Raw genomic sequence first — 15,290 nt, forward strand, 5'->3', positions numbered from 1 at the left:
AAAACCCACCTCCTCCATGGTCGAGTGTGTCAAGTCTACCAGTTTCTTACTAGAGGAGGCACCACCCTTCTTAGAGTAAAAGCGTTCCATGATTTCTTCCAACCCTGGGCCTGTTCTAGTATACCCACCAGTGATATGGGCATTGCAGTGTGCACTTTGAAGAACCGCCATAGAGAGGTCAATGGCTATGGCCTCAAATAATGTCAGGTGTGCTTCCTATACCCAACAACCATTCTCATACTAGAGTGTTGAAAGTTTGGTGCCAAGATGCACAAGTGCTTGTACTAAAAGGGGAGGTGTGTGAACAGCCTCTTGAGAAGAGGAAGATATTTGGGATATTATGGAGGTGAAGTGGCACCATTTGAATCCACATGATTCGTAACCTTTAGCTATATTAAGAGCCACATGCTAATGAAGGGGATAACTCATTTTGGTTCACCCAAGTCGTGGTCTCTTGTTTATGCTTCCCTAAGTTGATTAAGCACACTAACTCTTCTTCCCATGCACAAATCCATGGCTTCCTTCACATTTCATCCACCATAGCTCTCCCCTTCCTCATGTATCCATGCCCACAACCCTAATTTCAATTGTTTTCTCTCTGCCAAATTACTAGTAGGGACAAAAGGCCCATCATCTTCTTGCTTCAAAAACCAGGCACTCCAATGGAACGCACACACTTCCCACCATGCAATCCATGTCTCCAAGGATGGCAACTCACTCTTAAAGGCATGTCCCTTTCACCACCATTGTTTGTAACTCTTGTTTGTAATTTTTTGTAGTTATCTTCGTGGTTGCGTTTTTCCATTTTCTACAAATCACCTTGTGTTCTTCATGAGAAGAAGACCCAATACATTTTTTCATGTGTTATATCATACTCTGCTCCCAATGAAATGAACATGACTGCTCTTTGTCAAGCATTTCCTTTCCTTTAAAGTATACTTTACATATTACAATCCAATTTGCACTCGCCTCATTTGCCATAAATCCTATGAATTGAGGGACTTCATATCCACACTTCTTCAAATAGCATTTAACATCTTCCAAAATTCTATCTGGGCATATCTATCCTCAACTTTGAACTCACAAGTAGCAATTGTCAACAATTCACAAAGGTATGGGTCATAGACATGAGCACCCATTGTGGACCAACCTTGTACTCTATGAACATGGTCAAAGTGCAGCCACATTTCTTGTCCTCTAGGTCGTATCCTATCCACAAACCCAAGCCACTTCCTGATCCAAGTGTCAACATCTTGAAAACATGAGGTTGAACTTTTGTATCCAGCTGACCTGGGAAAAGAATGTTGTGAATGAATGGGTACCTGATTTTGTTCTTGAGATCTAGAATTGCCTCCAGCTCCTTGGCCCCATAAGTGGAGCCTTTTTTGGCCTCTTCAAAACATCTTTGGATTCTTTTCTTGTCAGACAACGGAGTAACCGCTTTTAATAGTTCAGTCATCTTTTTGTCACTAAACTCACCACATGCATTCTCTGATTCTTTAAGCAAAAAATCCAATACCATGTCTTGGGCCACAACAATCTCACCAATAGGGAGTTTGAGGAAGAGATAACAACCTGACCTAATCTTCACATGCTTGCATGGCGTATGCTTTATGTATGGGAGGGAAACCACATAACAGTGGCATGGATGGAGGTAATATATGGAAAAGATTTACTAACAAAAGAGACAAGCATGTCCAAGAGTTGTCCACCATTATTGATCCTTCACGAGAGTTAGCGAGATTGCACTGCTCTCATGCTTATAAAGAATGAACTTGTTAGTCCTTACCTTTTTCCTTATTGTTTAAACTTGAGAGTCCTTTTTTTTGTTGATTAAAGTATTGATTGAAGTGTTGATGAAAAACTTTTAAAGTGTTGGTGTGCCTCGATTGATGTAGCTTTAACATGCATGCATTGATGTAGCTTTAACATGCATGCATTGGTCACCACCTCTTTGAGGAATGAATTAGTGAACACAACCAACATTTGTTCGGCGAATCCAGAAGATTATTTAAAAGAGATTCCTGATGAGGATGCAAAAATTCAGAAGAAGTACACCAAGGGAGCTGAGCCTTGGTTTCCATTAACACGGAGATACTTGGGCAGATTGGTATATAATGTAAAATATTTGATGTTTATAAGACATTTCCACATGTGTAACTTTACCATTTAAGAAGTTTTCATATACAATAAGACAAGGGCATATGCAACAAGCATCAAGTGTATATGAATTGGATATTTTAAGTTGGTGATAGCATAATGTGGTTTGCAATAGGTTCGGTTCTTTAAAGATTTGCATAAGAAGCTGGAACCAATGAGGTATTCTTTGTCTAAGGAAGAGTTGAGAAAGGTAGAGATAAAGGAAATGGATGAATTGACTAGAAAGTACAGTGATGGGATTGGAAAGGTAACTTTCTCGACAACTTGGAAATCGTGTCTTTCAACAATATGCCCTACTCTTTTTACTGCTGTAACATCTCATTTTTAACTATTTTTGTTGTGGATGTTGGTCCCTCCCTTGGGGGGGAAGAGTGGTGGAAGAGATTCCTAACACTGAAGTGGCAAGGTGAAAGCTTCGCCACATTGGAGAAGCTAAAATTGCTTGCAATGTGTAATATTTACAATGAGACAAAGTTATATTGGTTGTCTCTATTTGAGGCAAACAAGGCTACTAAATCTATGTTTGCTCTTCCAAGAGAGGACCACGAGTACAGAAAGTAAGTCTCTTTCTTTCTCTCTATTATGAGTATTTTGTCATGTTGAAGGAACACGAAATGAGTACATAAATAAACAAATCTCATGTAATCTTGGAAATGTTACCATTCCATCTCATATGCTCCATCATTATATAGGTTTAGTGTAGTTGGTTCAAATGAGGTGACTCTTTCGTTGTTTGTGTTTGGAAGGGGGTGCGGATGGCAGGAGATGTCTTGTCAACCTTTCGACTTGACATACAGAACAAATGTTGTCACATGCACATGGAATTCTTAGTGCCAAGCTTAAGGATTTCCGTTCAAGGAAAGGTTCATAGGAGATGTCCTGATTGACTTAGTTTGAATGCTTGGAAGAAGATAGACTGCTTGCTGTCTATAGATGAGCCAAAAGTCTGAGGTACAAGGAGTGGGATGAAAAGCTCAAAGACAAAGATATCAAAGTTAGGCACATGGTTCTCATGTATACTCTATCCTTAAGTGCACCCATCACAATGTTTACATCTCTCCCAATGGTTGTTATGTCGACATGCTCATCTTGAAATTCAACGTTCAAAATATCAAAAAAATTTAATACATCTAATAAAAAGTGGATAAGAAATTAAACTTGAAAAATCACCCCTTGAGCATACAAGGTTACATTCTTCTGCATGCCATGGTTTTAGTCCTCTGGAGTGTTGCGATAGATGCAAGGGTGAGTTCCTCTTATGTTTGTGTTATGGCTTCCCTGGCCCCTCAACTTCGGTGTGTAATACTTCTAGATCTAACTGCATTTTCGTCATAGAAGAAAAAGCGACCTGAAAATCAAAAAGGCAGTCTTGAGAGTTTAGTATGGCTTAGGAGAATCTTTCAACAGAGTTTAGTATTGCTTGGGAGAAGCTTTTAGTAGAGTTTAGTATGGCCTGGGAGAAGCTTTTAGCAGAGTTTCAATAGAGTTTAGATTGCCAGCCTTGATCCACTTGTGTTTTAGTAATATTTTGGGCCTCTTGTGGACTAAATAATGTGCTACCCTCAAAATGTACCGCATGCCTGGAACTTCCCTGTGTATTGCCTCAACCTTAGGGAATGATTTGTGGTGGGAGGGTACACCAAACTATGTTGGCGCTTTGGGGTCCTAGCTTGTGCCAACTATCGCGTGCCCTATGGGTGTGTCCATCAGGTTTGTTTCAAGAAATTTTGTGAAGGACTCTATGGGAGCTATCTCTTGATCCAACCTTTGCTTCTTAGGTTTAGGAGAGTCTTCAAGGGAGGGGGCCATGGGGGCTTGTTGGCAAAAGAGGCTTGGTTGGGGTGGCCAAACCCTGGTGGCTATATGGATCATGGAGCTCTACCCATCCTATAGCCTAATAAAGGATCTTTGCTACAAAAAACTTGCTAACTACGATCGCACAAATGGTGTGGAGTTCATGATGGAAATGGTCAGCCCAATTCACTGTAACCCCTACTTAAGACAAGCAAGGAGGGAGACGTTACACCTATTATACCTATCTATCCATTGGAGGTTGGTCAACATGGTCAGGACTCGAGCTAGACAAATCAAGTTGGGTCAATAAATATCCTCCCATTTGACCCGTCCTTGTTGAATGGGGGCCTGATGATGTCCTCAACCATGGCTTGTGCCCCACACAGTTTCTGGTAGGGCTCTATGTCTCAAGGTAGGTGCAAGGCTTTGGGAAAATATCCACAATGAGGGCCAATGTTAGGTTAGAAATTCTACAATCACAGACTGTGCTAGTACTAAGGTGGGTGTCATAAGAGAAAATCAATCTAAAGCAAGTGGTGAGGTTTGGGTCCCAAGATGGAAGAGTGGTGAGCCCACCAAGTCCGAGTTTTTCTAGGTGTTCCATGACTTTGGGGTGTTTGGTAACCTAGTAGCACTCTTGTGTGTGATAGGTGAGCTTGTGCTCTACCTTCTTCTTGGATTGGATTATGCTATCGATCATGTGGCCTTTGACTCCCATCGGGGGAAAGTGAGTGCCAACAACCTGGTACTCGAGTTTTGCTACCTTTGTGGCCTTCCTCTTTTTCATGGGTGGAGCAAGACTGTGTCTAAGGAGGTCTAAGATGCCCTAGTGCAGTTGCCATGATTAGAGAAACTTTTTACATAAATAGTATTGGCTTCCTTGTAGACTCTTCTTCACAAGTCTCCATCCCTCTACTTTCTTCTCTTTCTGCTTTCTTCTTTACCCCATCTCAACTGCTTTCTTTAAATCTTTTCCTTGACATTTTTCATTAGTTTTTTTGATGGGTATCCCTCTTCATCTGGCAAGGGTGAGGTATTTGTTTTTGGCCCATTTATCAAGGCTTGAGAGGGATGTCAATTATAGCAAGGAAATGGGTGGTTCACGGTCTTCCACCACGTCATAGGCTTTTGAGTTTGAGGTGGAAGGAATATCCTATTCATGTTGTGAATTGGTTAATTTTTATCTTAACCTTTGGGTTGCACATGGTATTTCTATGGCGCTAGTAGCTTTGGGCTATTGCCATTTCTCCTTGGTTCTTTTTATTCTAAAGAAGTTGGCGGAAATGATGGTGTGACTTTAGGGACCCAAATTCTCCTATTACCTTCATTATACCCTTGGGCCATTCTAAGAGTGTTAGGGACCCACCATCTTTGGGTGATGCTCCTTTGTCGAGATTGTCTTATTTGGCAGAGTGGTTTTGACTACAGTGCTTTGGGTAGCCATAGTTGTTTTCATCTAGTGTAGTACCCTTGGGCTTCCAAAACAACTCTTTTTTGATAAACCATGTTTTTGGCCTTGGAGTGAGGGTTCAGTGCTTTGCTACATGGTCCAAATGGTGGCGTGGCTTTAACTGACGCATGTTGGATCTTCCTTTTGGGTATCCAAAGTTTCCTTTGCCCTTCAAAGTGACCTTGTGCCTGAAGCATTACTTTTGGTATCCAGTTTTCACCCTTATCATGGAAACATTGGTGTTACTGACGGCTGGCACCAACGCAATCTTGATTCTGCAAGGTTAGAAATGATATTACGATTGGTGTTATTTGTTTTAGTTTTTGGAGAGGTCACTTGCATGAAGGGGATACTTGATGATGACTCAAAGGTTGATTTTTCTTGGGTGAGGCTTTTAATGGAGTTTGGTCACTTACCCTTACGGTCAAGTATAGAATAGACCTCTTTTTAAGTGGCATGGTTAGAGTGTGGGGTACCTTTGGATGTTTTATGGGTTGGAGCACTTATTTGATGGGAGAATTTGACCAAAAATGGGCTCCTCATTTGCATTAGGATAGTTACCTGTCCGATGGGTAGTTACAAGGTAGAAGTTTGTGAGTCCTGGTCTATTTGGCTCTATTTGGCATTAATTCTTCCCCATCCATCCTTACACAAGAAGCACTACCTGCAGGCATAACATAGAAATTCCCTTCCAAGGGGTTATTTCCAATGTAAAACATAGCAATAATTGAACCCGTGCATGAGGTTTTAAATGTTTTTACTCCCTCTACACTCACTTTTGGGGTTCGTCAATAATGGTTGTTTGCAAGTGCATAAGAGGTCATGTGGGACATTAGGTTATGGCTTGCACTTGTGTCATTAACAAGTGCGAGCTTGTGTTCTAGACCATTTTTTGTGGTCATGCCCAACTAGAGTCTCATAGGATTCACCTCTCAGTCCTTCACTTCTAAGTCAACAACTTGGGCCATGTTAATAGAAACTTGATGGTTGCACAACTTTTCCAATCTAGCCTTAGCTTCTTGGTTGTGCCTCACATTTTCTTGCAGCTTCTTTTATTTTCTCCTCCTTCAAAAATGTAAAAGAAGAGCATTATCTTTACTAATCTAGTTATTGCATTTCCTCTAGATAACCATCGAACACTATGAGTTCGCAACACTTGGTAATTATTTAATTGAAATGAATCAAATACTTCAAATACTTTACTAATCTAGTTATTGCATTTCCTCTAGATAACCATCGAACACTATGAGTTCGCAACACTTGGTAATTATTTAATTGAAATGAATCAAATACTCTCGATTAGACTCTCCTAATCATTTCCTTATCTTGTTAGTAAACTTATCTAAATATACAAACTCTACGAAGTTCTCATAAAAAAGCATCCTTGACAGCAAGGTTTTCACGGTGGGTAATACAATGCACACTAAAAAGATGTGGAATAATTCATCGTAATTTCACAAGAAGACCCTCATTTACACCAACCATAGCACTTTCCCCATCTGAGGCAAACCCTACCATCTTTTGTTCATTTAGGTGCATGTCATCTAGTAGTTCTTTGATTCCCACAAGCATAGATTGTGCTTTTCTACCATGTATGCAAACAAGACATATATATTTTGTTTTGCATTCACCATAGACGCCTTGAGATAGATATGTAATATATATAATTAGATGTTTCTCATAATGACGATTAATACACTCATCCACCATTATGGAGAAAACTGGACTTGCATAAATTTCCTTTCTAAGGGCTTCCCAATAAACAAGATAGCATGCCCCTTAAGAAATTTTTTCTAGCCGAGTTAGTGTAAGATGAGTACTCATTAGACAATGTCATATTTAGTGTGTGCATATACATGTGAAAGTGACACAATTCTTTAAAATATTCTATAGACATGTCTTGTTTAAACACAAACCATAATATATGGTGTGCATATACATGTGAAAGTGACACAATTCTTCAAAATATTCTATAGACATGTCTTATTTAAACACAAACCATAATGACGATTAATACACTCATCCACCATTATGGAGAAAACTGGACTTGCATAAATTTCCTTTCTAAGGGCTTCCCAATAAACAAGATAGCATGCCCCTTAAGAATTTTTTTATGGCCGAGTTAGTGTAAGAAGATGAGTACTCATTAGACAATGTCATATTTAGTGTGTGCATATACATGTGAAAGTGACACAATTCTTCAAAATATTCTATAGACATGTCTTGTTTAAACACAAACCATAATAAATGGTGTGCACATATACATGTGAAAATGACTCAATTCTTCAAAAGATTCTAAGGATATGTCATGTTTAGCCACAAACTATAGCATTTGTATCACACTCATTATTAAGACTTTTCTCAGCATCTAACACTAGATCCACATGTTTTTCAATAACCTTAGATGGAGCTCTTTTTTGCTAATGTGGTCTTTCTTTAGCTTTCTTATGATGCACTTCTAAAGCTTGTTTTGTATAGTTTTACTACCCTTGTCCCCCAACAAACTGTTTACTTTTAATTTCGAACACACTTCACATTTTATATGTTCGTTCTCTTCATCGTCAGTAAGAGGATAAGTCCAAGGAAATGTCATTCTGCAAGTAGGAATAGTCCCTTTTCTTTTTAGGATTTGTATTTCAATTTCATTTTCACTAAAAGCCCATCTTTAATAGAAATATAATTAAGGTCAAAGGAAGCTTTCGTTGCATCTCTTAACATTGCTCCATCTCTCAATGTATCTCCAAAAGCAGCATGAGTAGTGAGTTGCCTCTTATCCTTCTTCGGCCTTCTCATTTTCCATGTATCTTATCCTCTTGTAAGTGATTGCTATATTCTTTTACTTTAAGATATTCCGTCCAAATCTCCCAATTCGAACGGATGAACCTTACCATTCCCCGTATGTTTCTATTCACATAATCCTGAGTTGCAAGATTTTCTGCCAACAAAGAATTGCCCTCTTGTTTGGAGCTACAAGACTGGCAGAAATTTTTTCTTCTCCTGAGCCTTTCATCTTTCCTTCCCTGAATTATGATCTCACCTTTGATGTGTTTATCTTTATCTTAACCTAGGGAGAGAAAGGGAGGTGAGGAGGCTGTGAGGTTTCATACAAGTGTGTTTTGATTCTAAGAAGTGACCGAAGTCAAAACCCCAACTTTATGTCACATCTTTTGGTGGAGACGGAGGGCAGGTTTTACTTAGAATTATTCTATTTTAACGTCAAGGTCCCTCATGATTAAAGAAAAGTTATTTTGAAATAAGTAAATTTTCCTTGTTGCTACTCATCTTTTGGTGCAAGATGTTCAACATTTCGGTGTTCCAAGGATCGGAAAGAGAAGACCCGGCGGGGAGTTATCTCCAAGAGTTTAACCAAGCATGCCGCTTGACAAGTTGGACTATGAAGGAGAGGGCAGAAATACTTCTAGATTTCTTAGAGGGTGTGGCCTTAACTTGGCATGAGGCTTTGCCAGAGGAGTCCAAGAATGATTGGGAAAGGTTGACCAAAGCAATGAAGAAGAGATTTGGGATAGTGGAGTCACCAAATGATTTACTATTGCAATTAGATCAGATTTTCCAAAAGGAAGGAGAGTCAGTATCTGCCTTTTTAGTGAGGTATGAAGCCTTGTTCATCAAATATCAACAAGCTGCTTTACATGTTGTTGCTTCTTCTTTTTCACCTTCTATGGGAGATTCAAAGAGTTCTTTAGCAATGGAGCACCTTAAGATAAGCAAGTTTATCATGGCTTTGGATCCCCGCTTGCATGGAAATGTTCTTAGCAAAGATCCCACTAATTTTAAAGATCCCCGCTTGCATGGAAATGTTCTTAGCAAAGATCCCACTAATTTTAAAGAGGCTCTTCGTATTGCTTTGAAGAAGGAGGCCACTCTTCATATTGAGTCCACATTCTAATCTTCTCCGAGTGTGCCGACCCCACCACGAGTAGAGATAGCCTCAACATCTCAGGTACAAGCTCCATCCTTGGATCATAACATTGCACAACTTATGGCAAAATTTGTTGATTTGAAGTTACACTTAGTCAACGCAAGGCCACCTAGGGTTCCACGAGTTGAGGATAAACCTAGGGATAGAAATAGTGGCACATGCTATGAATGTCAAGAGAAGGGGCACTATCGCACTGAGTGTCCAAAATTGAAGAAAAGAGAGGATAAAAGTTTAGCACTTTTAGAGGAAATATGCTCAGAAGAAGAAGAGGAAACATTGATGCCATTAATGGTGGCAAAAAGGGGTCGTAAAACTAGGAGGCAAGAAGAAGAAGAAGAAGAAAATAAATCTGAAGAAGAGGAGAAAAATAAGAAGAAGAAGAAGTCGTCTAGGAGAAAAATAAGAAGAAGAAGAAGTCGTCTAGGAGAAAAATTGGACAATCTGACTTTCCTCTTGGACAAGGATCTCTTAGTTGTGACCTCTTAACAAATCTTAGGGAGAAAACGGCACAAATCACATTTGGGTAGCTTTTGGCACTCTCTCCAAAGCTCAGAAAGGAATGGGGTAAGCTGGCTAGCACAAGGGAATCTAAGAAAAAGAAGAAGAGGGATAATGGGACTCCTATGGCTCAAAAGGTGGATATTGATGTAGGAGATGATGTGCCTACATTGAGGGGCAAACAATTTCTAATGCATACATTGATGGAGGTGCGTCAATCAATGTCATGAGTGAAAAAACAATGAAAGATGCCGATTTAAAGTTTTCTACTAACTCTCCCTATCGCATCAAACTTGTTGATAATACTAGGGTGAAAACCTTAGGAATTATCAGGAATTTGGGAGTGGATGTATATGGTATTTCTGTGCCTACAACTTTCCAGGTCATTCCTACAAAGCCTGATGCTAGGGCTTACCCATTGATATTGGGTAGGCCATGGCTTCGCCAAGTGAAGGAAATTCAAAAGTGGGAGACAGGTGATCTTATTCTACAAGGTGAGAATAAGAAGGTCCACTACAACATCAAGAGTTGTTGCAAGAAAGTGGTAAGAGGTGAACCTTCAACTTCCAAAAGTTCAGAATCAGAGTCATTCGATGAAGAGGAGACAAGTGGTAGCTCCGAGGATTCCATCTCAGAAGGGGAGGTGGAGGGAGTTGCATTTGGTCTTTCCCTGGGAAGGGATCAAGGGGATGCTGAAGATAATGAATCCTTGGAAGGGGAAGCTTCTTCAACCATGTTCAAGAAAGGAGATGTGGACCTCACTAGTCTTCACCAACAGAATGAACTTCTTCTTGATGAGTCCATAGCAGGTACTAAAAGGGAGAATTACTTAAAAATGTTGGATGGATTTCCTAACCTTTTTGCAAACAACTACTCACAAGTATGCCAAGTTACCCTAGTAGAGCATATAAGATTGATCTCAAGCCCCAAAGTAAGCCAGTGGTACAACGGCTAAGGCATTTGGGAGTAGTGCAAGCAGAGGTGCTTAAGAACGAGGTAACTAATTTGCTTAAAGCTGGATTTATTTTTCCAGTAGAGAACTCAGAGTGGATTTCTCCAGTTGTAGTCACTCCCAAAAAGGGTGGAAAATGGCGTGTGTGTGTGGACTTTCGCCCTCTGAATGCATGCACAAAGAGGGATTATTATCCTCTACCCTTTCAGGATGAGATTTTGGATCAAGTTGCAGGTCATGAGTTGTTTTCAGTGTGTGATGGATACTCTGGATACTTTCAAATCCGGATTTGTGAAGAAGAACAAAGGAAAACCTCATTTATCACCCCTTGGGGAGTGTATGCCTATAGGGTGATGCCATTTGGCTTGACCAATGCACCAGCAACTTTTCAATGCTTCATGAGTCAGGTATTTGTTGCACCTTACTTGGGAAAGTTTATAAGGGTCTTTTTGGATGATTTTTCCATTTATTCAAGCCGCATGGATCACTTGGAAAAGTTGAGGTTGGCCTTGCAAAGTATTGATGATGTAAAATGGTGTCTTAATCCTGGAAAATGCCACGTGGCACGAAGGAAGGTGGTTCTCTTGGGACATGTTATCTCAGAAGAAGGCATAGAGATGGCTCCTGAAAAGGTGTAGGCAATTGTGGCTCTCCCACCACCTACCAATGTAAGGGAGGTAAGGAGGATTTTAGGTAAAACAAAGTATTACCAATGCTTTGTTGACATGTTCTCTGAGAAGATGTATCCTATAAATCTGTTGACAAAGAAGAATGTTTCTTTCCAATGGGGGCCCGATCAAATTCAATCTTTTTGTTTACTCAAGGAATGCATGAGTCAAAGTCCAATTGTGCAGCCTCCTAGGTGGAGGGAGGACTTTTATGTGAACCCAAGTGTCTTATCACATTCACTGGGTGCTATACTCTTGCAAAAGGGAGAGCAAGGGCGTATGCAACCAGTGTATTATGCAAGCCGACAACTCAATCACTGATGCCGAGGAGAGGTATGGTGAAATGGAGAAAGGTGGTTTGTCTCTTGTTTTTGCAGTAAAGAAGTTCAGGTCATACTTGTTATCTTGCCCTTTTTTCTTCCTCACATCTCAACCTTCTTTACAATTCTTGGTCCACAAACCCAATCTTGCAGAAGGGAAGTTTGCAAAATGGATTTGAGGCTGTGCGAAAATTGAGGTTTCATGTAAAGAGAGGGAAGTGCAGTTTTTGTGGTCTAACACCCAAATTTCAACCGGTAATTACTCATCACTTGGGTATTGGTTTCTAAAATTGATCATATGGCTAGGAAGCTCTTTATATGCTCTTTCCACTCATGTAACTAATTTCTTAATCCTTTACTTCATTGATGATCAGAATTTCTCCCAAAGTTGCTAACTTTTAGGCGAATTTTGGCAGTTTTATAGTCTTGACATAGTAAAATGTTCATAACTTTTCGCTCGGTTGCCCGTTTTCAAAAGTTTTTATATAGGTGCGAAGCTCTCTTCAAGCTCTACGTACCTATATAATCCTCTTTTGTACAGTCTATATGGATTTAAAACTGCAATTCTCTGTGTATCTCTGTTTTTATAGACTTTTGACCGTTATTTCTTCTTAATAATGATTAATTCTTCTTAATCTCTTATCAAAAAGCAAATCCCATGTATCTTATCCTCTTGTAAGTGATTGCTATATTCTTTTACTTTAAGATGTTCCATCCAAATCGCCCAATTCAAACGGATGAACCTTACCAACATTCCCCGTATGTTTCCGTTCTCACATAATCTTGAGTCAGAAGATTTTCTTCCAACAAAGAATTGTTTGGAGCTACAAGACTGGCAGAAATTCTTGCTTCTCCTGAGCCTTTCATCTTTCCTTCCATAAATTATGATCTCACCTTTGATGTGTTTATCTTTATCTTAACCTAGGGAGAGAAAGGGAGGTGAGGAGGCTCTGAGGTTTCATACAAGTGTGTTTTGATTCTAAGAAGTGACCGAAGTCAAAAACCCCAACTTTGTGTCACAATACTATAAGGACCCAAAACAAGATAAAGAACATCTTCAATAGCTAATGTCCATAAAAGTACAAAGCACAACACAGCAAAGCATCATTAAAAACCAAAAGAAGAGTGGACATACCTCTATTGTAGATCCCAAAGCTCCACATAGCCATAGGTAGAGTGATGCATGACAATAACCCGATGCCAAATCCCAAGATCAGATACACGACAATATCGCTCAATCCACCCTATGGCATGCTCTAAAAGCAAAGCACATAAATTATAATTTGATTATTTGGATCACACCAATGTTTCCCATACAAGCAAAAAAGATCAATCACACCTCCTCTGGATGCCATAATGAGAAGCCATCCATGATCAGAAAGCGAAGAGGCCACCACTGATATCCCATATCGTATGTGCTCCTCTGTGATCATATCCCATGCAGGTCAGGCAAAGAACTATACAAAAATCCACCGAAGTGGAGATCAAGAAAAATAAAATCTATAGCCCACCCGACAAGTTTCTCCTTCCTCACACACTCTCTACCTTGAGGCCCGATATCTCATGACGTGCTCATAAATCTCTATGTACATGTGATTCTTTTTGTTGCCTGAGAAATCTAGCCCTATGGTAATGTAATCACCAATAATGGCTATACACTTATGCTCCATCCCAAGAGGCAATGAATCCATGCTATGCTTAGGAACATAGACAAAAGCACTTCTTTTCTTAAAAAGAAGTCTCGGTGAGTGTAGAATGGTTAAGGACCATTCTTCGATGCCTCGTGTGACAGCTCCAGCGTGGCCTTGGAGTGAAGCAAGAATGGCCTAGGGCCATTCTTTCTCGTCTTGTTCATGTGAGAATGACTCTAGGACTATTATTAGATATGCCAAGGCCATTTCAACATGACCTTCAGGTCATTAGGTAAGAATGGCCCTAGGACCATCATTGTAATTGTTGTGCATGAGAAGAAAGAACATAGGGCCATTCTTAGATGCCCAACGTCACTCCCCAACATGGGGCCATTCTTAGATGCCCAACATCACTCCAACATGGGCTTGCATTAGAGCATGCAAGAATTCTCCTAGGGCCATTCTTAGATGCCTAAGGTCACTCCAACATGGGCTTGCATTAGAGCATGCAAGAATTCTTATTCCTATTTGTGCATTAGAAGAATGGCCCTAGAGGTCGTGTTGGAATGGCCTTGGGGCATCATAGAATAGCCCTTGTACATGAGAATAATGGTCTATTCTTGGAATGGTTATGCATGAAAATAATGGCCCTAGGGCCATTCTTTCTCTTCTTGTTTATGTGAGCACCGCTATATGGGCTATTCTTAGATGACCTAGGGCCATTCCAACATGACCTTGAGGCCATTAGAGCATGTAATTATGACCCTAGTGTTAAGATATCAAGCTCATCTAGTGAGGCGGTGGACACTGATGACCCGCATGGGGGATAGGCCCCACACTTACACCACTGGCATGGTTGGTGAGATCATGGGTGATATGCAGCCAGTGGGATGACATGTTGTGTGACATCCATTCTAGAGACTGGCATAGTTATAGCGCCAGCTCATTTAGTTAGGTTTACACTATAGAGAACCCTAGTATGTATTTGGTTGAGTACCTTTCATATTGTGTGTACTCTTATCTTTGTATATGGTGTGTTGAGTGTTGTGTGAAGAAGAAGAAGATTTTCAGCCTCTCACCTTGTGTGTTCTCTTTTAGGGTTTTGTGAGTGTGTGTGTGCTTGCAAGAGCTCAAGCCCTCTTCCCCCTTGCATCGTTTCATGGTATCAGAGCCTAGTTCATGCTAAGGGCTGAGCTGCAAGCAAGAGAAGCACAGGAAGCGGTACGAGGGTAAGAGCTTCATCTACTCTTCCCTATGTGTTGGTGACTACACCCTTGTCGGCGGGAGCTCAACGGGAGGCACCGACAAATGATCTCTGATTGAGGAGCTTTCTTTGCAGGAGTAAAGCTATAGGGCAACTATATAGCTCTATCGGATGGAAGTTTTTGGGCCGAAAATGCGTTTTGGGTGTGTTAGGACCTCCGTTTTTCAGAAAGCAAGCGATTTCGAGCACTGCGGGTAAGTCATCGATTCTCTGCAGAACTCTGTTTTAAGAACTACAGGAAGTTGTGTGTCTGGCAAGATGTCAAATGATGGTATAAACTAGATTATTGCTGAGAAGCTTGATAAGAATAACTTCCATGCTTAGAGGTTCAGGTTGACAAATATCCTGATGAGAAAGGGTTACTGGGACTACATAGAAGGTGAGCATGAAGAGGCACCGAAGATACCGGAGATCAATCCGTGAACGAGTTCAAGGATTGGAACCAAGGATCCAGAAAAGTTATGTATTGGCTCTCTATCAGTATACAGGACACCATGATTGGGCACATACAGGATGCCAAGTCCCCCAAGGAGGCGTGGGACACCTTGGTAAAACAATATGAAACGAATACTACATGTGAGTTGAGGGTAAGCAAAGATGTTTTTTATGAGAT

This window comes from Cibotium barometz, chromosome 9 (genome assembly GCF_041138505.1).
Source record: "Cibotium barometz isolate CiBa-2024 chromosome 9, ASM4113850v1, whole genome shotgun sequence".
Classification (NCBI taxonomy): domain Eukaryota; kingdom Viridiplantae; phylum Streptophyta; class Polypodiopsida; order Cyatheales; family Cibotiaceae; genus Cibotium; species Cibotium barometz.